Genomic DNA, 22,082 nt, shown 5'->3' with positions numbered 1-22,082 from the left:
TTCTGTTCCAGTTGCTGCATGTTGCCATGCACCTAATTAACTCATCATCAAACCAGTTTTGGTATTTCCTGGTTGAGTGACCGAGCATCTCTTCGCAGGCACTGGTGATGGTGGCCGAAAGCATGCAGAAAACAAGCGCAGGCAGCGGAAGGAGCGTGTGGCAAACCAGACTCTCCACCCACTCTTTCCTCCAATGACTGTCTGACCCACCTGTGACAGAAACTGTAATTCCCGTATTGGACTGTTCAGTCACCTGAGAACTCACTTTTAAAATGGTAGCAAGTCTTCCTCGATTTCGAGGGACTGTCCATGATGATGATGAAACATAGAAACATAGAAAATAGGTGCAGGAGTAGGCCATTTGGCCCTTCGAGCCTGCACCGCCATTCAATAAGATCATGGCTGATCATTCCTTCAGTACCCCTTTCCTGCTTTCTCTCCATACCCCTTGATCCCCTTACCGTAAGAGCCATATCTAACTCCCTCTTGAATATCTCCAATGAACTGGCATCAACAACTCTCTGCGCAGGGAATTCCACAGGTTAACAACTCTGAGTGAAGAAGTTTCTCCTCATCTCAGTCCCAAATGGCCTATCCCTTATCCTAAGACTATGTCCCCTGGTTCTGGACTTCCCCAACATCAGGAACATTCTTCCCGCATCTAACCTGTCCAGTCCCATCAGAATCTTATACGTTTCTATGAGATTCCCTCTCATCCTTCTAAACTCCAGTGAATAAAGGCCCAGTTGATCCAGTCTCTCCTCATATGACAGTCCAACCATACCTAGAATCAGCCTGGTGAACCTTCGCTGCACTCCCTCAAGAGCAAGAACGTCCTTCCTCCGATTAGGAGATGAAAACGGTACACAATATTCCAGGTGAGGCCTCACTAAGGCCCTGTACAACTGCAGTAAAACCTCCCTGCTCCTATACTCAAATCCCCTAGCTATGAAGGCCAACATACCATTTGCCTTCTTCACCGCCTGCTGTACCTGCATGCCCACTTTCAGTGACTGATGAACCATGACACCCAGGTCTTGTTGCACCTCCCCTTTTCCTAATCTGCCGCCATAGATAATATTCTGCCTTCGTGTTTTTGCTCCCAAAATGGATAACCTCACATTTATCCACATTATACTGCATCTGCCATGAATTTGCCCACTCACCTCACCTGTCCAAGTCACCCTGCAGCCGCTTAGCATCCTCCTCACAGCTCACACCACCACCCACTTTAGTGTCATCCGCAAACTTGGAGATATTACACTCAATTCCTTCATCTAAATCGTTAATGTATATTGCAAAGAGCTGGGGTCGCAGCACTGAGCCTTGCGGCACTCCACTGGTCACTGCCTGCCATTCTGAAAAGGACCCGTTTATCCCGATTCTCTGCTTCCTGTCTGCCAACCAGTTCTCTATCCACTTCAGTACATTACCCCCAATACCATGCGCTTTTATTTTGCACGCCAATCTCTTGTGCGGGACCATGTCAAAAGCCTTTTGAAAGTCCAAATACATCACATACACTGGTTCTCCCTTGTCCACTCTGCTAGTTACAACCTCAAAAAATTCCAGAAGATTCGTCAAGCATGATCTCCCTTTCATAAATCAATGTTGACTTGGTCCGATCCTGTCACTGCTTTCCAAATGCGCTGCTATTTCATCCTTAATGATTGATTCCAACATTTTCCCCACTACCGATGTCACGCTAACCGGTCGATAATTACCCGTTTTCTCTCTCCTTTTTTTAAAATGTGGTGTTACATTAGCTACCTTCCAGTCCGTAGGAACTGATCCAGAGTCGATAGACTGTTGGAAAATGATCACCAATGCATCCACTAGTTCTAGGGCCACTTCCTGAATTAACACATTATAAGTTTTATAAAAGTGGTTAGTGAACGGTGTAATATGACCAATGTTGCCAGTGAGGGACTGGAATGACCCTGTTACATAAAAATTAAGAGCAATAATTTCCTTAGCTGCTACTGATGATGCTGCTTTATTGGTGTAACATGGCTGCTTGTAACAGGAGGTAGAGGTTAGTCATGCTCTCATGTACAAATTTACAAAGTACACGGCTGGATTGAGCCGCCATGTGCTGCAGTCACACACAAACTCATGGGAAGCACACAATGTTCTTAAAAATGAATCATAATTCATTGAATGAAAATAAAGACCCATCAGTGGATAAAGAGAGAATGAGACCCCAAAGTGTCCTGAACATGGAAATGAGACACAAACCTTGAAATGTGCCTGTGAAACTTCTTATGCTCCAATATTTGGGTGTGGCCATGTAGATCATAATATAAAATAGCACAAATGATACCTCTGGCAGGAAATGGAGTGCTCTCACTAACAGGCACTGTAAATGATTTTTAAAGTGTGTTAGAATATTTCACAAATTCCAATAATTATAGGAGAATGCATGTGATCCCCTCAGTAACAAGGTGGGATTGTTGCTCTGTGCATTACTTGTAGCAAGCTGATTAACGTGTCTGGTTGAAGTTCCTCTGTCCACGATTTGAATAAAGGCATCATTAATCCATTTAGTTTAAAACGGAAATTTCCCCCAAAATCATTAACCAATTTATTACAGAGCTGAGAAAGAAATTTCACTCCCAAAATATAATAGCCATGTGACGACCTTATTTACATTGGGGCCATGCTCTGGGGTGTTTGCTATAGCTTTTCAGTAAGGATTTCAATGGACTCGAGCTGATCTGTATTGACCTCTTCATTATATCCTCCCCTTCTCCATTTAGGTCTGAACCAGACTTCTTGTGATTTGCGGCACAGCCTGACTGTTAGTGATGGAAATGAACCACCTTTCGGTGCAGCTACAAAAGTGGCCAGTCTCAAACAGAGATGTTTTGGTCAAATTTCTAACATGTAGGTAACCATTCTTCTAGAATGCATTGCCAGTCTGAAAACACAATCAATTTCTGATATATAACAGAAATAAGCCATCTTTCTTGAATTGTCTATGTATCAAATAATGCCTGATGTTTTCCTGGCCTTCCACAAAATTGCCAGTCTGCTGCTGCGCTAGACTCCCAGTCTTAAGGAGATACCTGGCCTCCCTCTAATGTAATACATGAAAATACTTTTCCAACTCTCATAGTGACCGATATGAGAGAATTTCTATTTACAACAAATTAGTGTTTGTGCAGTATTTCTTATTTTGTCATGAGCGAATTCATCTAAAATTGATATAAAATGTTAAACTCGCAAGTTTCTGTATTGCATTAATGGAGCGGTCACTAAATGTTGCAAATACTCCGAAAATGGCTTCTATTCTATTTAATTGCATGCATGGCCAGAGCCCCCCTGTTAGATGTCTTAATTTCCAATGAAATACGAACTCCGATTGTAGTTTTAATTTCTTTATTTTTGGCAGAGAGCAACAACAAGCTTCTTGGCTTTAAGCCAGGTCTTTGTCCTTCTGAGACCACATGGTCAAAATGGCTGTACTTATACCTGGATCAATTTACAGAAAAGAACTCGCCGCCTTTGACCTTATTGGCTCAATTAATAGTCTTTTAACCTTTTAATTGGCTCGCTACCCAAGGTCCTAAAATGTCAAGTTGATTGATGACTTAATGCAACATGCTACCACTCACGACGTAGCATCTCTGACTTGTTGCCTGTGTATTTTCACAGCCTGTCTAAATGCAGCCTGTTTGAATTCTCTATCAATCCCCCTTTTGATTCTTTCACAAACGGAATCATAAAACATCAGGTATCACTGGTTAACCATTCTACAAAATAATTTCATACATGTTAATAGAGTTTCCTTCTAAAATGTGTTGATGTGTTTCACCACATGTCCGGACGAGTAGCTTCCACACAAATTTACACCAACCCGAGTTCCATCATGGCCACAATGGAAGTCTGGTTTTTAGTAGGTTAATTAACCTTATTCCAATTTAATCCAAATCAATATCTTAATTCAACCAGTAAACAACCTTCCCTTAAGCATAACATACCCCTGTGCCACGTACAGACGATCTGCTGGGACCTGCAAGATGTCTCACATGCGGGACAGCAGCTACAGTCGCCTGGTCGCAACAACATTTAATCAACATAAACAAACAATATAAAAGTAAAATAATTACAACAAATAGAATTAAACCTTCCACCAATGAAGTTCCTATTGAACCTAGCCATTCAGTGCCTCCACTCCACAAAATGAATGATGGAGGTTGCTTAAGTTTTTCTACCTCCTTTTGGATATGCTCCGCTAAGTGGGTAATTTCTTCGGTGCTATCTGGGATATATGTGCAACACGAGTGGGGTGCAAGTACCTCTCTTTTCAGCCAGGATGTAATCAAGGGCCAATCTATTCTGTAGGGCTACTGTGCGGATTGCTACCATTTCTGCATTGATTTTAACTAGGGCCTCTGGGGTATCATTGGCTACCCATTCCACAACAGATGCCATGTTAATGGATTCCCTTGCTAGTCTGATGGTCCCATACCCGGGGATCAGAATGGCAAAGAACCTCTCTGTTTCTGTGATAGCTCTCTTAGGACGGTGTAAATGTTCCGACAGTGACTTTATATGATGCATATAAGGCACAATGTAGGCTAAATAGCAGGATCCCATCCAATTCTGGGGCAGCCAAGGGTCGCCCTTGTGGCCACATACCCAATAGGTGTCATTATATGCAATGAATGTTAGCTGTTTCTTTGTCAGCAACACTCAGGGCCTGTCCAGGCTTTTCCATCTGTTTTATTCAGAATCCCCGTTACGTTAAAAATTGCCACATCGGCCCAGTTTGGACGGTTCCGTGGCTTGGTTATATTATAATTCCGGGAGCAGTTACTATACCCCATATTTTGGCCTCCTTTGATGTTTCTAATCAGACAGACCGATTCCCCCGGTCTTCCTATTCCCGTTGTATTAGTGATAACAAAAAATGGAGCCGTTTGGAATTATTGTAGCACGGTTGGTATCTCCCTTCAAAGGTAGTCAGATTTTAACCTGCTGACTTCCATTTACGTGCCCAGTTTTCCGTATCCTGAAACGCATTGCCTATTTTGTTTTGATTAATTATCCACTCAGCCATTTCCGAGATATTCAAGGGAACTGGCCTCAAGGGAATCCCTCCCTTTGAGTGAATAGGAATATGCACACATACCCAACAACTAGAAATGTTACCTTGTTTTGCATAAATGTATGACATATATAAAAAGGTATTTACATGTAATTCCCTTGCTACCCTACTATTTCCCTTTGGTGTGGAGGGTCGGCTAGTAAGAAGTAGGCCTATGCCTAGAATACCTACAATCAATAATACAGTAAATTTATACATTTTCGCAAAAAGTAATTGTCCTTATTAGATTTCAGCTTCAGTTACGGGTGCTCGTTTAACGTGTGAAGCGTGGATCCAGGCTTTCTTTCCTTGGACTTTAACAGCTGCCTGGGTGGTCAACAACACTTGATAAGGTCCCTCCCACTTGGCACCCAAAGGTTCTTTATGCAACTTTTTCACATACATCCAGACTCCCGGGATGATGTCGTGTCCTCCTTCGGGTGGATTAGCCCAAGCTGCCGATACCTGTCGGGAAACAGAACTAATAGCATTGGTTAAGTTCTGACAGTATGATAACAAAGTGTCAGTCATTAAGTGAACATCAGCTTTCCGTAAATCGATAGTTCCTGGCAGCGACATGGGTCTTCCTGTCAAATGGGCTTAGACCTGTAGTTCTGTTCGGGGTTGCCCTAATGCTACACAGCACTATTGGTAGTGCCTGGGGCCATGGTGTTCCTTCTTGGTGGTATTTGGCAAGCCGTTGTTTCAAAGTTCGATTCATTCGTTCCACTTGTCCTGATGATTGTGGATGATAAGGACAGTGTAAATCCTACAGACTTATTGGCAGACAGCACCTGTGAAGTGTGTTCCCTGATCTGAGTCAATGCTACTCGGGACTCCCCTTCGGGGAATGTAATCCTTACACAAGACCTTTGCAGTGTGATTGGCTGTGGCTCTTTTAGTTGGGACAGCTTCTACCCATCTAGAGAATCTGTCGACCATGACAAGAATGTTAGTGTATCCTTGGCATGAAGAAAGAGATATATAATCAACCTGCAGATGCTGGAATGGTCCGACAGGGGCAGGGGGCCTCAGTTGGGGCATTACCGTGATGGGTCCAGAATTATTTTTCTGGCAGACCACACAGCGGTCTGTTACCAGCTGGGCATGTTTTTTAAATCCCCGACCCCACCAGCTTTTCTGGAACCGTGCCATCATCTGTTGTGAGACCAAGTGTCCCCACAAGTGGATCTGTTGGGCTAAAAAAGGCATAAGAGTTTGTGGCCCGACTGGCTTGTCGGTAACTCTTTGTCTCCAGACACCATCTTCACATAGCTTAATTCCTGCCTCAATCCATGTCCATTTTTCCTCTCGGGAGCACTTGCCTTGCATTGTTTGAAGGTCTCGTGTCAGAGTCCTGAGTGCTTTCAATCTGCACATCTGTGTTGGTTCTTCTGGAGGAACGCCCTGTGAGGCGGCATCTTTAGCTGCCTGGTCGGCTAGGGCATTTCCCTGTGCTTCAGTGGTATTTTCCTTGGTATGGGCCTTACACTTCAGGATGGACACTTCCTGAGGTAATTGTATGGCCTCTAGTAAGTCTCGGACTTCTTTTCCATTTCGGATAGGTGTACCAGCAGCAGTGAGGAATCCTCTTTTCCGCCATAACAGACCAAGTCATGAGCGACTCCAAAAGCATGACAAGTAGACATCAGCTGTCTGTCCTTCTGCTATTTGACATGCTTCTGACAGGGCCCGTAACTCGGCCTGTTGTGCTGACGTTCCTGAGGGTAAACATCCTTTTGCCACTACCCCATATAAGGTTGTAACTGCCCATCCTGCTTTTCTGGTACCATTGTCAACAAAGGAGGAACCATCTGTAAACAGGATGAGGTCTGGGTTGTGCAGAGGCTCCACTGTTGCTAAGGCTGCTTCTTCTGTTTCTTTTAACATCTCCATGCAGTCATGCTCTTCACATTCTCCCCTCTCTTGCTCCCTCGATTCTGACATCGGGAGCATAGTTGCGGGATTAACCGGGCTGGCCCGGACGATATGGAGATTACGAGCTTCCAAAACGGCTGTCCAGCGGGTCCATCCGGCTGCTGTCACCTGAGACATTCTATTCATAGACAGCAAAGCGTGAACGGTGTGGGGACACTTGACAATCAGCTTTTGGTCGAGGACGAGACCCGCAGTGATCATTACCGCTCGACATGTAGCTTCCACAGCCCTTAGGCAACTTCCTCATCCGAGGGCTACCGCATCCAGTTTTGCCGAATAATAGCCAATAGGTCTTTGCCGATCCCTATATTCTTGTGTCAGTATAGCTGTCATATATTCTTCTTTCTCATGGACAAACAGGGTAAATGGCTTACCACTGTCGGGGATTCCCAGAGCCGGTGCCGAACACACAGCCTTTTTCAAACTCAGGAAGGCCTCTTGCTGTTCTTTAGTGAGGGTGATGGCTTCTTTTAAAATATCATTCAATGGCTGAGCAAGTTGTGTGAAGGAGTCAATCCAATTTCTGTTAAAGTTACACAATCTCAAAAAAGACCTTAGTTCCTGAATAGTGGTGGGTTTTTTAGCAGCCCGAATGGCTGCAGTTCTATCCTGGGTAAGTTCTCTCTTTCCTTGTGAAATCTTTTGTCCTAGGTATACAACCTCTTCTTGGGATATTTGTGCTTTGTCGATGCTGGCTTTATGTCCTTTCAGCGGAAGGTCGTCCAGCAAAGCTCGTAAATCTTGTTCATGCTGTTCCTCCGTGTTTGAAGCAAGCAAGATATCGTCTACATATTGGATGACTGTGGATGACAGGGGAGGTAATTCTCGCAAATGGCTTTGTAAAGCCATGTGGAATATCGTAGGGCTGTTGTTGGAAACCCTGCGGTAACCGGGTCCAAGTATACTGTTGTCCTTGGACAATGAAAGCAAACCACTATCGAACCTCCGGTGCCAGAGGCACCGACCAAAATCCGTTCGCCATATCTATAACCGAGAAATATTTATGTTCCGGTTTGAGGGCATTAAAAATGGTGGAGGGATCTGCGACCAAAGGAGCTTTTTGATCAATACACTGGTTAGTTTTCCTATAACCGACAGTCAAACGCCAAGTCTCATTAGATTTCTGTACCGGCCACACGGGGCTATTGGAAGAGCTATGCGTTTTAATAAGCACCCCTTGTTTCTCCAATTGCTGAATAACCGGTAAGATTCCCGCGATGGCAGTTGGACTGATGGGATACTGTTTAGTGCATGGAGGCTTGGTCCCGGTAAATGACGCAGGCTCCATCTGGAGTAGGCCACAATCGTTTTTATCTTTAGCCCATATCGGGTGTTCCTTCAATTCTTCTTTCTTCAAAGTTCTAATTGACCCTGTCACCCGAACATCCTCGAAATACAACGATGAATCTACTTGGATTCGAACGTCCATTCCCAAAAGGGGTTGATCTACTGGGCCTATCCAGACCGGCGTGGTTAGTTCATGAGGACCCAGCCCTATAAGTACCGGTGTTGTCCTTTTAATTTCCATTTTATGGCCCCCAACTCCATAGGCTGTACGTGCCCTACCATCCAACGGCAAAAAGTCTCCATATTGTAGGGGTAAGCATGTTAATTCCACCCCTGTGTCTAAAAGACAGTCCACATCCTTATCGCCCACCCTCACAGTTGTATATAGCCCATCTCCCCTTTGTTGTATTAGTGCGAGGAGGGGGGCCAGGGTGGGCTCGAACCGTTTTTTGCTATCCCAAGTAACTCCTTCTGTTGTTGTATTGTCAGTCGCTTAAATGCTTCTGTGAGGTCGTTATCATGTGACAAGCCTGGTTTATTGACTGAATTGTATCCCTGGCTGCGTCCTCTTCCCCAGCCAAGACCTTTCTGTTTTGCCCTGCACGTCTTGGCCCAGTGACCTTCTTTCCCACAATAATGACATTTTCCAGATAATTTTCCTAATGACTGTTTATTGGAATCCTGGGATGTCCATCCCATAGCCTGTACAGCTCGGACTTTAGCTCCCATATCCCGATCTAATTGGTTACATCGATCCACCAATGCTGCAAAGGTAGTTCCTCTACCTTCCCAGTCCGGTAACGCTACCTTCAGCATTTTGGACAGTTCTGGCTTTAGACCTGCCACGAAAGCTGCTTTCAGGGGTCCAAACACTTGTTCATCCATTTCCTCATCCGTATTATTCATACCCGAATGTTCTAGCCACGTGCATCTAAACCGCTCGTCATACACCAGGACCTCCTCTGTTCCTTTCTGTTGGCAGGCTGCAATTTTTCCCCAGTCTGTCTTAGCTGGACTGAAGGCATGCAGCCAGTGTTTAATCGCCTCCCATCCTGCATCTAAATCTTGCTCATCCTGCCCCAAAGCTTCTTCTACCTTGTCGTGCAATTTTCTTCCCTGTGTTTTTGGCACCATTATGGTCAAAATTTGCACTCCATCCCAGGGATGAAGTTGATATATATTTCTGAAGCGGTCCAATTGGTCCCACGTTTTTACTCCCCCTTTCTTTGGATTGGGCAATTCCTTGGACCATTTATCAATTTTCTCTGGGTCTGCCAGATCATGAAATAAGTATTCTGCATACACCCTTTTCCTCGTTTTTTTGGTTCCGTCCTCATCCGCAGTCTCTTCTGATTTGACTACAACACGTCTTTTTTTAAACGGGGCAAAGCGCACCCCTAATTCTTCATCCTCCGACACTGTATTGTCGGAGGATTCAGAATCCGTATCTATTCCTCGGTCGTGTCTTCGGGTTTGCGCTTTTAATTTATCCAAACATGGGTACCCTGGGAATTGACCAATACATTTTCCTTTTCCTATTACTGTCTCTTGACCTAATGATTTTTTCCATTCTTTAATTTCACTTTTAAGATCTTTAACTTCCGCTTCCAGCTTTTCAAGTTCAAGCTTTTTCTGTCGCAGCTGCGCACAAACTGCTTGCAATTGATCCTTTGTACTGGTCAGTTCTCGATCATGTTGGGAACGCATTATAATTTCATTCCGCTTTCGAATCTGGCCCATAACTGCTAGGGACCATCTCGTTCGCTCTTTATTTTTCATACGGGTTGTTTTTTCCCAGACCCTTTTAATCTCGTCCAAGGACCATTGTCCTTTGGAGGTTCCGTACTTTTGTTCGATCTTAATACAGGTTTTAGATAAGTTGAATTGTTGCCCTATGTATTCTTTCAACTGTTCGAGAATTAAATCTAGCGAAACTTCAGCTGGTGCTTGCCCACCTTTAACAGTTGTAGGCAATTCTTTGCTCTTATCTCCTGCTGCCATAATACTGATTTCTTTACTGGGGTCTCGAGTCGAAGGCTTTCTAGCCGATCAATAGGTCGGTGATTAATTAACTAACACACCGCCGAAGTTTAGACATCGATGGGACCTCGAGCCGACTACCAACCGGAGGGTTCGCAAACCGAAGGCTTTCGGAATCGCGTAGAAGGAGAGGCGAATTTAGACTTTTGACCGAGGACTTTTAAAAAGAGGTGTACTTATCTCAGTATGTAGGTCCGATGTCCAAAATTCAGTTTCTTTCCTTAGCGATCCTGTTCGTGACGCCAAAATTGTTAGATCTCTTAATTTCCAATGAAATACGAACTCCGATTGTAGTTTTAATTTCTTTATTTTTGGCAGAGAGCAACAACAAGCTTCTTGGCTTTAAGCCAGATCTTTGTTCTTCTGAGACCACATGGTCAAAATGGCTATACCTATACCTGGATCAATTTACAGAAAAGAACTCGCCTTCTTTGACCTTATTGGCTCAATTAATAGTCTTTTAACCTTTTAATTGGCTCGCTACCTAAGGGTCCTAAAATGTCAAGTTGATTGATGACTTAATGCAACATGCTACCACTCACGTAGCATCTCTGACTTGTTGCCTGTGTATTTTCACAGCCTGTCTGAATTCTCTATCACCCCCACACTTCAAGACAATGCTGCAAATGACACATATTCCTGAAATGGAACTATCACAACGCAAGCCTTTGGGTTGTTAAACCAGCATTTCCAATGTTTAAACCACTCTGGAGGTCCCTTGCCTAATGGCCTGATTGAGTTTGCAGAATAATTATCGTATGTTGCATGTTACACAACACTGCCATTTAAAGACACCTATGTAAGCTGACCAAAGAAGAACAGCTACACATCAAGGGGAAAATAAACCCCTTGGAGTACCGCAGCTGGTATGTGAAGCAACACAGCTGCTATGGGCACTGATCTATATTATTTTCGGTGGCGTGTGGGAAACCCGCTGCCGGCTCCATCCCACCCTCTTGAAGCAATCTTCCCTGGATTGGGCTTGTTCAGCCCGCCATACGAGGTTCCCAGACAATTAACAGGAAGCGGGTCTGATGATTCATTTGATGATGTGTCATCAGCTGGTTTCCTTAAAGGGACCATGTCCACATTGATTTTCACAATTCTTCGGTCAGTGTTCTGCCGCATTGAGGGAGTGTAAACACGGACCAGCACTGCACAGAGGTACATGGCTGCACCAGGCATTCACATCACTCCCTCCAGATGCTTAGGGAGGGAGTCACAGCACGCGAGGAGGTCCTCTTTCCTTCCAATGGGTGGAAGAGACCTCCCCAGGACACCAACGCAGCCTGGTTGAATATTGCACTGAAGGGCACAAGCAGGGATGTCATCAGGAGGACCTGGCTGCAGTTGGACCAAATCTTCAATGAGCTCAGTAGATCACGAAATGTTACTGCAAAGCCACACTCAGCGTCATCCTACTGTGCCACTCATCACATCCCCAACACTCTGCCTTCCCTACTCTACCCCTGCACATCCTTTCTCACACCAACCTACCTTGCTTAGTGAGGTGTAGGGAATGATGAGACATATGGGTTCCCCCTGCAAAGGTGATGAATGTGAAAGGAATGGCTTGGGCAATGCTGGGATGCTTTATGGAGCTGGTGTGGGGTGGTGCCAACCTAGTGCATCATGTGGCAACCAGGGCACACAGCATCAAGTGAAGTAAACGTGGTCATGGTGAGGCTATTGCTGGCCTCTCAAACAGTAATATAGTCGGCTGCTGATGCCCTGTGTCCGGTGCAGCATCAGCTGATTGCAGAGAAGGTTGTTGTTGTTGGAGATGCAGGTGTGTATAATGATGTTGGGGATGATCATGGTGGGATTCTGAGGACGAGGGTGAGAATTTTTCAAGGGCATCGATGCTGCTGGACGAGATCGCAGGTGAAGTTGAGATGACAGAAGCGATTTGTCAATGGTGAGAGGTTGCTCCAAGGAGGTGACAGTGAATACAGAGTTCACTGCAAACACTTCCAAACATCATACAGCTCAAAAGTTTATTCCAAATCCTGAAGGATTCAGCTTCTGATATTGGAAAGTGAACAGCTGTGAAATGGTAGCTTTTACACCACTTCTCCAGCTGTCAACCAGCCAAAGCAAAGGAGAGTCACTGAGAGCCCGGCACACTTACCTGGGGTGAAACTTGAGGGACAGGAAACAAGTCAAAAAGTTGGTAAAATTGTTAGTGCCTGCTTTTAATCCTCTTAAATAGCAATAAACTACCTGTAAAGTACGTTAATTAATTGGCCCGTCGCTTGGTGCCGGGTCTGCGATCCGCACGCGGACCTGACAGTTGAGAAACATATGAGGAGGCGGGTTTAGAGCAAGTTCCCGACCCACTGTCAATCTCGGCCATTTAGACAGCGGGCCCGCCTCCAAACCGGCACTCGCAGGACTGGGAATATTGTGGCCCAGGTGGCTACAGACCTGTCAGTTTAACATCAGTTGTGAGGAAGCTACTAGACTCTCTCATTGGATAGAGTGACTGAGCACTTGAAGAGTATTTGGTAAGGGTAAGACTAATCTAGTTGAATTTTTTCAGGAGGTCACTGATAAGGTAGATAAGGTCGATGGGTGTTATGTTCATGGACTTCCAGATAGCATTCAATAATGTGCCACATAAAAGATTGTTAGCATAACTGAGAACACAAGGAATTGTAGGTAGGCTTTTGACTTGGGTTGGAAATTGGTTGGGAGGTAGGAGACAGAGTGGGGATAAAGGATGTGTACTCTGATTAGCGCCATGTTTTTCTTATTCGTTCTTGGGATGTGGGCGGCACTGGCAAGGCCAGGATTTATTGCCCATCCCAATTACCCTTCAGAAGGTGGTGGTGAGCTGTGTTCTTGAACTGCTGCAGTCTGTGTGGTGAAGGTACGCCCACAGTGCTGTTATGGAGAGAGTTCCAGGATTTTGACCCAGCGACAATGAAGGAACGGCAAAGTACTTCCAAGTCAGGACGGTGTGCAACTTGGAGGAGAACTTGCCGGTAATGATGCTACCATGCGCCTGCTGCTCTGGTCCTTCTAGGCCCGAGAGGTCGCGGGTTTGGGAAGTGTTGCCAAAGAAGCCGGGGCGAGTTGCTGCAGTGCATCTTGTAGATGGTACACACTGCAGCCACAGTGCGCTGGTGGTGGAGGGAGTAAATGTTTAAGGAGGGAGTAAATGCTAAATGGATGAGGTGGCAATCAATCACTGCTTTGTCCTGGATGGTGTCGAGCTTCTTGAGTGTTGTTGGAGCTGCACTCATCCAGGCCAGTGGAGATTATTCCATCACACTCCTAACTTGTGCCTTGTAGATGGTAGATAGGCTTTGGGGAGTCAGGAGGTGAGACACTCACCACAGAATATCCTGCCTCTCACCTGCTCTTGTTGCCAAGGTACTTATGCAGCTGGTTCAGTTATGGTTCTGATCAATGATGATCCCTAAGATGTTGATGGTGGGTGATTCGGCAATGGTAATGCTGTTGAAAGTCAACGGGCAGTGGTTAGACTCTCGCTTGTTGAAAATAGACATTGCCTGGCAAATGTGTGGTGCAAATGTTACTTGCCACATGTCAGCCCAAGCCTGAATGCCATTCAGGTCTTGCTGCATTTGGGCATGGACCGCATCATTATCTGAGGAGTTGCAAATGGCACTGAACATAGTGCAGTCATCGGCAAACATCCCCACTTCTTCCCTTATGATGGAGGGAAGGTCATTGATGAAGCAGCTGAAGATGGTTGGGCTTTGGACACTGCTCTGAGGAACTCCTGCAGCGATGTCCTGAGGCTGTGATAATTGATCTCCAACAACCACAACCATCTTCCTTTCTGCTAGGTATGACTGCAGCCAGTGGAGAGTTTTCCCCCTGTTTCACATTTACTTCAGTATTATTAGGGCTCCTCAATGCCACACTCGGTCAAATGCTGCCTTGATGTCAAGGGCAGTCACTTTCACCTCGGCTCTGGAATTCAGCTCTTTTGTCCATGTTTGGACCAAGGCTGTAATGAGTTCTTGAGCTGAGTGGTCCTGGCGGAACCCAAACTGGGCATTGGTGAGCAGGTTATTGGTGAGTAAGTGCCGCTGGATAGCACTGTCAACGACAGCTTCCTTCACTTTGCTGATGATTGAGAGTAAACTGATTGGGTGGTATTGGACAGATTGGATTTGTCCTGCTTTTTGTGGACAGGACATAACTGAGAAGTTTTCCACATTGTCGGGGAGATACCAGTGTTATAGCTGTACATAAGAACATAAGAATTAGGAACAGGAGTAGGCCATCTAGCCCCTCGAGCCTGCTCCGCCATTCAACAAGATCATGGCTGATCTGGCCGTGGACTCAGCTCCACTTACCCGCCTGCTCCCCATAACCCTTAATTCCCTTATTGGTTAAAAATCTATCTATCTGTGACTTGAATACATTCAATGAGCTAGCCTCAACTGCTTCCTTGGGCAGAGAATTCCACAGATTCACAACCCTCTGGGAGAAATATTTGCTTCTCAACTCAGTTTTAAATTGGCTCCCCCGTATTTTGAGGCTGTGCCCCCGAGTTCTAGTCTCCCCGACCAGTGGAAACAACCTCTCCGCCTCGATCTTGTCTATCCCTTTCATTATTTTAAATGTTTCTAAAAGATCACCCCTCATCCTTCTGAACTCCAACGAGTAAAGACCCAGTCTACTCAATCTATCATCATAAGGTAACCCCCTCATCTCCGGAATCAGCCTAGTGAATCGTCTCTGTACCCCCTCCAAAGCTAGTATATCCTTCCTTAAGTAAGGTGACCAAAACTGCAAGAAGTACTCCAGGTGCGGCCTCACCTATACCCTATACAGTTGCGGAAGGATCTCCCTGCTTTTGTACTCCATCCCTCTCGCAATGAAGGCCAACATTCCATTTGCCTTCCTGATTACCAGCTGCACCTGCAAACTAACCTTTTGGGACTCATGCACAAGGACCAATTGTGGAGCAGTGGAGGCGTGTCCTGCTCAGTTGGCTGAGTGAGCAGTGAGGAGAGCAGCTCCTGGCTGGGCCTGTGAATCAGCCCAGGAAGAGAAGGAAGGAAGGGGCTTCACCACCAACTTTCACCCAGAGGGAGAGGAGGAAAGCAGAAAACTTTGAACAACTTCACCATTTCTACAAAGAGGGGGAAAGACCAACAACAACATCCAGTGTGGAAGGAGGGAGACTCTACCATTCTACAGGTGGGTGTATTGGTGCAGTCCCCAATAGACTTTGTTGTATCGGTGGGAGGAGAAAAGAAGACCACTGAGGGCCGGAACATCGCGGGGGGTGTGTGTGTGTGTGGAAGTGTGTGTGGGGGCCTTGCTTACAACTAGGCCCCACACACAATTGAAACACCCCTCACCCATTGCCTAGACTGGGATAGCTGGAGCTACCAGGCTGAAGATTTCTTTAATCACCTATTGAACATCGTTGGGAGTGTGTGCCTGGGTGACTCTAGCTGTCCCAGGTGAAGACATCTCCCCCCACCGGAAGACCAACCCAAAGACTGTGTTTTGTTTTTGCCATCTGGGGAGTGCACCCCAAGAAAAACACCCACCCATTGCTGTGAGGGGAGACCTGCCCTCGCAAGCCTCCCTCTTTCCCACACCCCCTCACTCTGTCTCTCTCTCTCTGTCTCTCCCCTCTCTCTCTGAGAGCCCTTCCTCCTAATTTTTTAAAAACAATTAAAACAACTGAGCAGAGGGAGCAAGGCCCCTCCCCAATTGCCAACTAGGGGAGAGGTGTGCCTCGTTAACAGCTCCTCTGCTCAGTCTATAAACGAGGCCAATTAAAGACCATTAGGGCCTGTGACTTTTGGGGTGGGTGTAGCCCTTAAAGGGACCCCGTGATGGCGACCCCATCCACGCCGGTGTCAGGGCCAGCTAGGACTTATGCGCAGGCGGCATCCACATCCACGGTGCCTCCTGCGCCACATGCTGCCCTGCCACCATTCAAACTAATAACTAAGAAACACGGGGTTAAGAGCTACACTCACCCCACAATGAGCATCGAGGAGTGCGTGCGGGCGATGGCTGGGGTAGTCGGCCCCTCGGCCATTGTCGCAGCCTCCAAGATGTCTGGGAAGGCCGTGTTCTTCCTGGGGTCGGAGTGGGCGGTGTCCCTGGCCCTCGAAAAGGGGTTCACGGTGGGCGGGACGTTCCTGCCGGTGGATCCTCTCGAGGCCACCGCGCAGAGGGTCATCATATCGAACGTCCCGCCCTTTGTTCCCGCTGAGCTCCTCCTCCCTCACCGACACCAACTGGGGGATGTAAGGTCGGGGATTAACCCCATACCGCTCGGCCTCAGAGAGAACAGCCTGCGCCACGTGTTCTCCTTCCGCCGCCAGCATTTTGTCCGGCTGGCGCGGGAGGACACGACGGAAAGGCATTTTAATGTGGTGCACGAGGGGACTGCCTACCGCGTCTTCTGGACGTCGGACGGCGTGCGGTGCCATGCCTGTAGGGAGGTGGGGCACGTCCGCAAGAACTGCCCCACCTCCAAGGCCGCCAAACCACCGAGGGCGGCCAAGGCTGGCGCCGCCGCCACCCTTCCCCCTAGTAGCGTCCGCGTGCCGGGAGCTGTGGGTGCGCGGGCATCGTCGGGGCCTTTGTTTTCACGGCCTCCGGCAGGGGGGAGGGAGAGCGTCCGGCCGGAAAGAAGGCAAAACATCCAGAGGCGGGTCCCCTCAGTGCGCCAGAAAATTTGACCACCGTGCTCAGCCCAACCCAGTCACCGGCGAGCGCGGGGTGCCCTGAGCCCGTGCCCGAGCCCTTGACCAATATCACAGAGGGGCACGGGCGCGGGCAAGAAAAGAAAAAGGGGGGGGTGGAGCGGGAGGCCTCGGCAGACATGGAGGTCTCCCTTCCTCCGCGCACCCCCAGGAACAAAAGGAGGCGTCGCTCCGATGAGGCGGAGGGGGAACAACATCCCTCCGCGGAGGAGTCGGTGCCCGCCGCGTGTCCCGCATCACCCACCAGCGGCCCCAAGCTGCACCGTAGGCGGGAGGAGTCTGTCCCCGGGGAGGGTGAGACAGTCGAGGCTGCCCAGCCTCTGCCTCCCGGGGATGGCGTGGAGGATCTGCCCGTCGTGGGGCCAGCGGAGGAATGCTTTGCCGCCGGGCCGGGCGTCCCGGGGACTGAGGCGGGCAGGGCCGAAAAGACCGAACCTGAGCCCGCCCAGCTATTATCCAACTTCCCCCGGGAGGCGCTCGACCCGGCAGAAACTGAAATTAATGATTTTAATGACACTGTAAATGCTGGGCCGGGGGGTGGCAGCGGGGAGGGGGAGGAACACCCACCCTCGCCCCCTACTTTGGAGCTGGAGCACTTGGAGGGCCTGGGGATTACCTATGGTCGGGTCTCTCCTTGTTCCCCGGTTCCTGGGGCGGAGGGGGAACCCCTTCCGCTATCATTTCCCGACCCAGCACCACTTTTAAAAGAGCCCAGTGGGGACTCCTCTGCCGACGATCCTGGGGGTGGGATCGGGGCAGAGCCAGGGCCGGTTGGAGCGGCTGGGTCATTTGCCGTACCTTGTGCGGTCGATGGGCCGGCTGCTGGCGGCCACCTCCCGGAGGAGGACGGGGACTCGGTGGGGGACGCGGGAGCAGAACTAGAAACCACCGCCAGGGAGGCGGTGGATCTGCTCGCCTCATTCCTGCAAAGGAACTCCGGGACTTTTTGGCCCAGAGCCGGGGTCGCTGCGACCGAGCCCAACTGGCCCTGGAAAAATGATCCGAGCCAGAGCTGATCAAGGGGTCCGTCCGCGCCGCCGCTAAAACCTTGGCCGCGGGCGGGCCCTTGACAAAGGCGCAACACCTTGAGCAGCGCGAGCTCGAGGGACTCCTCGCTGGGCTGCGGAGGGAGTGGAGTTCAACAAAAGACTCCGCTCCCCCCCCACAATAGGTTAAGGTAGAGGTTGCACTATGCTTTTGCCATGAAGGTAACCATAGCCAGCCTCAAAATCAACGGCGGCAGAGGGGCACGCCGTAGATTTGACAATTTTTCGCTCCTGCGGGAGGGGAAATATGCGGTGTGCTTCCTGCAAGAAACCCACACCGTTCCGGGAGACGAAGCCACGTGGCTCCTGGAATGGCAAGGAGAGGTCCGCATGAGCCAGCTCACCGCCACTTCTAGTGGGGTGGCCATCTTGCTGGGCCCGCATTTTCAGCCGGAGATCTTGGGGGTCGAGGAGCCCGTGCCAGGCCGCTTGCTGCACGTAACGGCTCGCCTGGGGGATGTGCCGCTCCATCTCGTGAACGTGTGCGCCCCTCAGCCCGGCCCGCAGCAAACGCGCTTCTTCGAAGAGGTGTCCGCTCTTCTTGGCTCCGTCGACGTCGGCGACTGCATTGTCCTCGGGGGGGATTTTAACTGCACCCTCGAGGCGAGGGACCGCTCCGGTGCCCCGCAGTGCATGACGGCGATGCAGAAGTTGAGGGACCTGGTCGGGTCCTTCGACTTGGTGGACGTCTGGCGAAAACTCCACCCCGACTCCAGCGCCTTTACTTGGGTGAGGCCTGGAGTAGGATGGTCCAAAGTCGACCGCCTTTACGTGTCTCGGGCGTACGTTTCCTGCGTCCCGGCGGCCTCCATGCGGCCGGTGCCGTGTTCGGACCACCACCTGGTGTGGGCGGAGCTCGCTTCGCTCCGCGTGAGGACGGGGTCCGCGTACTGGCACTTTAACAACCAGCTGCTGGAGGACATGCGGTTCCAGGACTTGTTCCGTCGATTCTGGGCCGACTGGAGAAGGAAGCAGGGGGGCTTCCTCTCCTTGAGGCTATGGTGGGACGTGGGCAAGGCTCACGTCCGCGTCTTCGGTCAAGAGTACGCGAGGGGGTCGACCAAGAGGCGGGCGGCCAGGGTCGGGCGCCTAGAAAAAGAGGTGCTCGACCTGGATTCCCGTCTCGGTCAAGTCGTCCAGGACCCGGCCCTGCGGACGGTGTACGAAGCGAAGAAGGCCGCGCTGAAGGAACTGCAGCTCGTCGGGTCCCGAGGCGCGTTCGTGAGGTCGCGGATCCGGTTCCTGCGGGATCTGGACCGCGGCTCCCCCTTCTTCTACTCGCTGGAAAAAAGGCAGAGTGTCCGTAAGCAGCTCTTGACGCTGCTGGCCGACGACGGCTCTCTCGTCTCGGATCCGGAGGGCGTCAACACCAGGGCCCGTGAATATTACGGGGCTCTGTTCTCTCTGGATTCGTCCAGCGAGGAAGCGCGTAGAGTTTTGTGGGAGGACCTGCCGAAGGTCAGCCCGGAGGGCGCCGAAAATCTGGAAGCTCCGCTAAGCCTGGCGGAGCTGACCGGTGCCCTCGACCGGCTCTCGAGGGGAAAATCCCCGGGGCTGGACGGGCTGACCGTGGAGTTGCACAGGGCGTTCTGGGACGTCCTGGGGGGCGACTACGCGCGGGTCCTGGGGGAAAGTCTGGCGACCGGGGAGATGCCCCTCTCTTGGCGCAGGGCAGTCATCGTCCTGCTGCCTAAGAAGGGCGATCTCCGCCTCCTTAAGAACTGGCGCCCAGTCTCCCTCCTCAGCACGGACTACAAAATCTTCGCCAGGGCGATGTCTGCTCGCCTTGGTGCCGTGCTGGACCACATGATCCAGTCCTACACGGTCCCGGGCCGGACAATCCACGACAACATCCATCTGGTCCGGGACCTCATCCATTATTCCCAGGAGGCTGGTCTGTCGGTCGCCTTCCTATCTCTCGACCAAGAGAAGGCGTTCGACAGGGTGGATCACGACTATCTGCTCGGAACTCTGCGCGCTTTCGGGTTCGGGACGCATTTCGTCGCCCGGATCCGACTTTTGTACGCCGCCGCGGAGTGTCTGATTAAGGTTAACGGGTCCTTGACGGCGCCCCTTCGCTTTAGGAGAGGGGTGCGCCAGGGATGCCCCATGTCCGGCCAGTTATATGCCATCTGCGTGGAGCCTTTCCTGCGCCTCTTGCGGACGAGGTTGACGGGACTGGCTCTGCAAGGGCTGGGCGTGGAGGTCGTCCTCTCGGCTTACGCCGATGACTTGCTCCGCGCGGTAGAGGATCCCGCTGACCTGCGGAGGATGTGTGAGTGCCAGGAGATTTACTCGGCCGCGTCCTCCGCCAGGATCAACTGAGAGAAATGTTCCGGACTCCTGGTGGGTCAGTGGCGGGTGGACTCCCTGCCGGAGGAGCTCAGGCCTTTTGCCTGGAGCACGACCCATCTCCTCTATCTGGGAGTCTACCTTAGCCCCGACGAGGGAGCCTGGCCGGCGAACTGGCAGGAGCTGGAGGCCAAGATCGCCGCTCGCCTAGGGCGCTGGACAGTACTGCTCCGAGTGCTGTCCTACAGGGGTCGAGCGCTAGTCATAAACCAGCTGGTGGCCGCGATGTTGTGGTACCGGCTGGTCACTTTGACCCCTCCCCCTGCGTTTGTCGCCAAGATACAGAAGAAGCTGGTGGACTTCTTCTGGAACAACAGGGAGCACTGGGTCTCTGCCGCGGTCTTGAGTCTCCCGCTTGAGGAGGGCGGTCAGTCGTTGGTGTGCGTCAGCGCCCAGCTCGCGACTTTCCGTCTTCAGACCCTGCAGAGATACCTTTACGTCGAGCCCGCTCCTCGGTGGTGTGCTCTGGCGAGGTATTTCTTCCGCCAGCAGCGCGACCTCAATTATGACACGCAGCTCCTGTTTGTGAACTTGGGGGGTGTCAGGACCGCTCTCCAGGAGCTGCCTGTCTTTTACAAGGAACTCATCAGGGTCTGGAACAAAGTCTCCACCAAGCGCAGCTCTCCGCCGGCTGGAGTGGCGGCCGTCCTGCAGGAGCCGCTGCTCGGGAATCCGTACCTCCACGGCCGAGGTTTTATGTGGCGGTCGGAAGAGAGGGCTGTGGCTGGTGAGGTGACCAGGGTCAGGGACCTGCTCGATGGCGGAGGAGCGGGCTGGATGGCGCCAGGCATGCTGGCGCGGCGCCTAAATTCTGCCAACGTCCGCCACGCGGCCGAAGCCATCGAGTCGCTAAAAACAGCTTTGGGCCCTGACTCCGTTAGGTGCATCGAGGAGGCTCAAGCACGTGGGGAGATCCCGTCCGAACTGACCCCCGTCCGGACGGAATTCCTCATCGGCGCCAAACCCCGGAACCTCCCTCGGGGGCCGGCGCCTCACAACTTGAGCCGCCTCGGGGAAATCCCCTCCGTGCCTTTCAGTTCCATGCGGAGGGGTTTTCTGTACGGGCTGCTCCTGCACACTCTCAACTTTGCCATCCTCGCCGGCCGTCCGGACACGCCATGGCGTACCATCTTGCCGTCCGGAGGATGCGGGGGTCCCCGATGGAGGGCACTCTATGCGGGAGTCCTCCCACTATTCATCGGGGACTTGGCCTGGAGGGTGGTGCACGGAGCAGTGCCGTGCAACAAATTTTTAAGCCGGTTCACGGACTCCCAGGCCGCCTGCAATTTCTGCGGTCTGGAGGAGTCCGTGTTCCATGTTTTTATTGAGTGCACGAGGTTGCAGCCCATTTCATTACTTAAAGGGGCTGCTCCTGAAATTCTGGCTGCACTTCAGTCCCACTCTCCTGATCTTTGGGCACCCTGTGCGGAGGGGAGCGGGTAGGTCCGAGGGCCTCCTCGTAGGACTGCTCCTGGGCACGGCCAAGGGTGCCATCAGCCGGTCCAGGCAGCGGGCGGTCGAGGAGGTCGTTCAACCTGACTGCCTGCCTCTCTTCCGCTCTTACATCCGGTCCAGGGTGTCCTTGGAGATGGAGCACGCGGTGTCCACTGG

At 50.5% G+C, this 22,082-nt stretch overlaps 1 long non-coding RNA gene across 1 annotated transcript in view; it reads left to right on the top strand.

Moving 5' to 3' along the window:
- The window catches only part of LOC139278058 (uncharacterized), a 35,483-nt gene that overhangs the window by 7,579 nt on the left and 5,822 nt on the right, over window positions 1-22,082 (top strand). The window contains exon 2 of the long non-coding RNA XR_011596213.1: window positions 2,760-2,886. This is a non-coding gene — a long non-coding RNA (uncharacterized lncRNA). The remainder of the gene's footprint in view (window positions 1-2,759; window positions 2,887-22,082) is intronic.

Source organism: Pristiophorus japonicus, chromosome 13 (assembly GCF_044704955.1).
Source record: "Pristiophorus japonicus isolate sPriJap1 chromosome 13, sPriJap1.hap1, whole genome shotgun sequence".
Classification (NCBI taxonomy): Eukaryota; Metazoa; Chordata; class Chondrichthyes; family Pristiophoridae; genus Pristiophorus; species Pristiophorus japonicus.
Note: the sequence above shows the minus strand (reverse complement) of the source record. Positions and strands in the feature narration are given on the sequence as shown.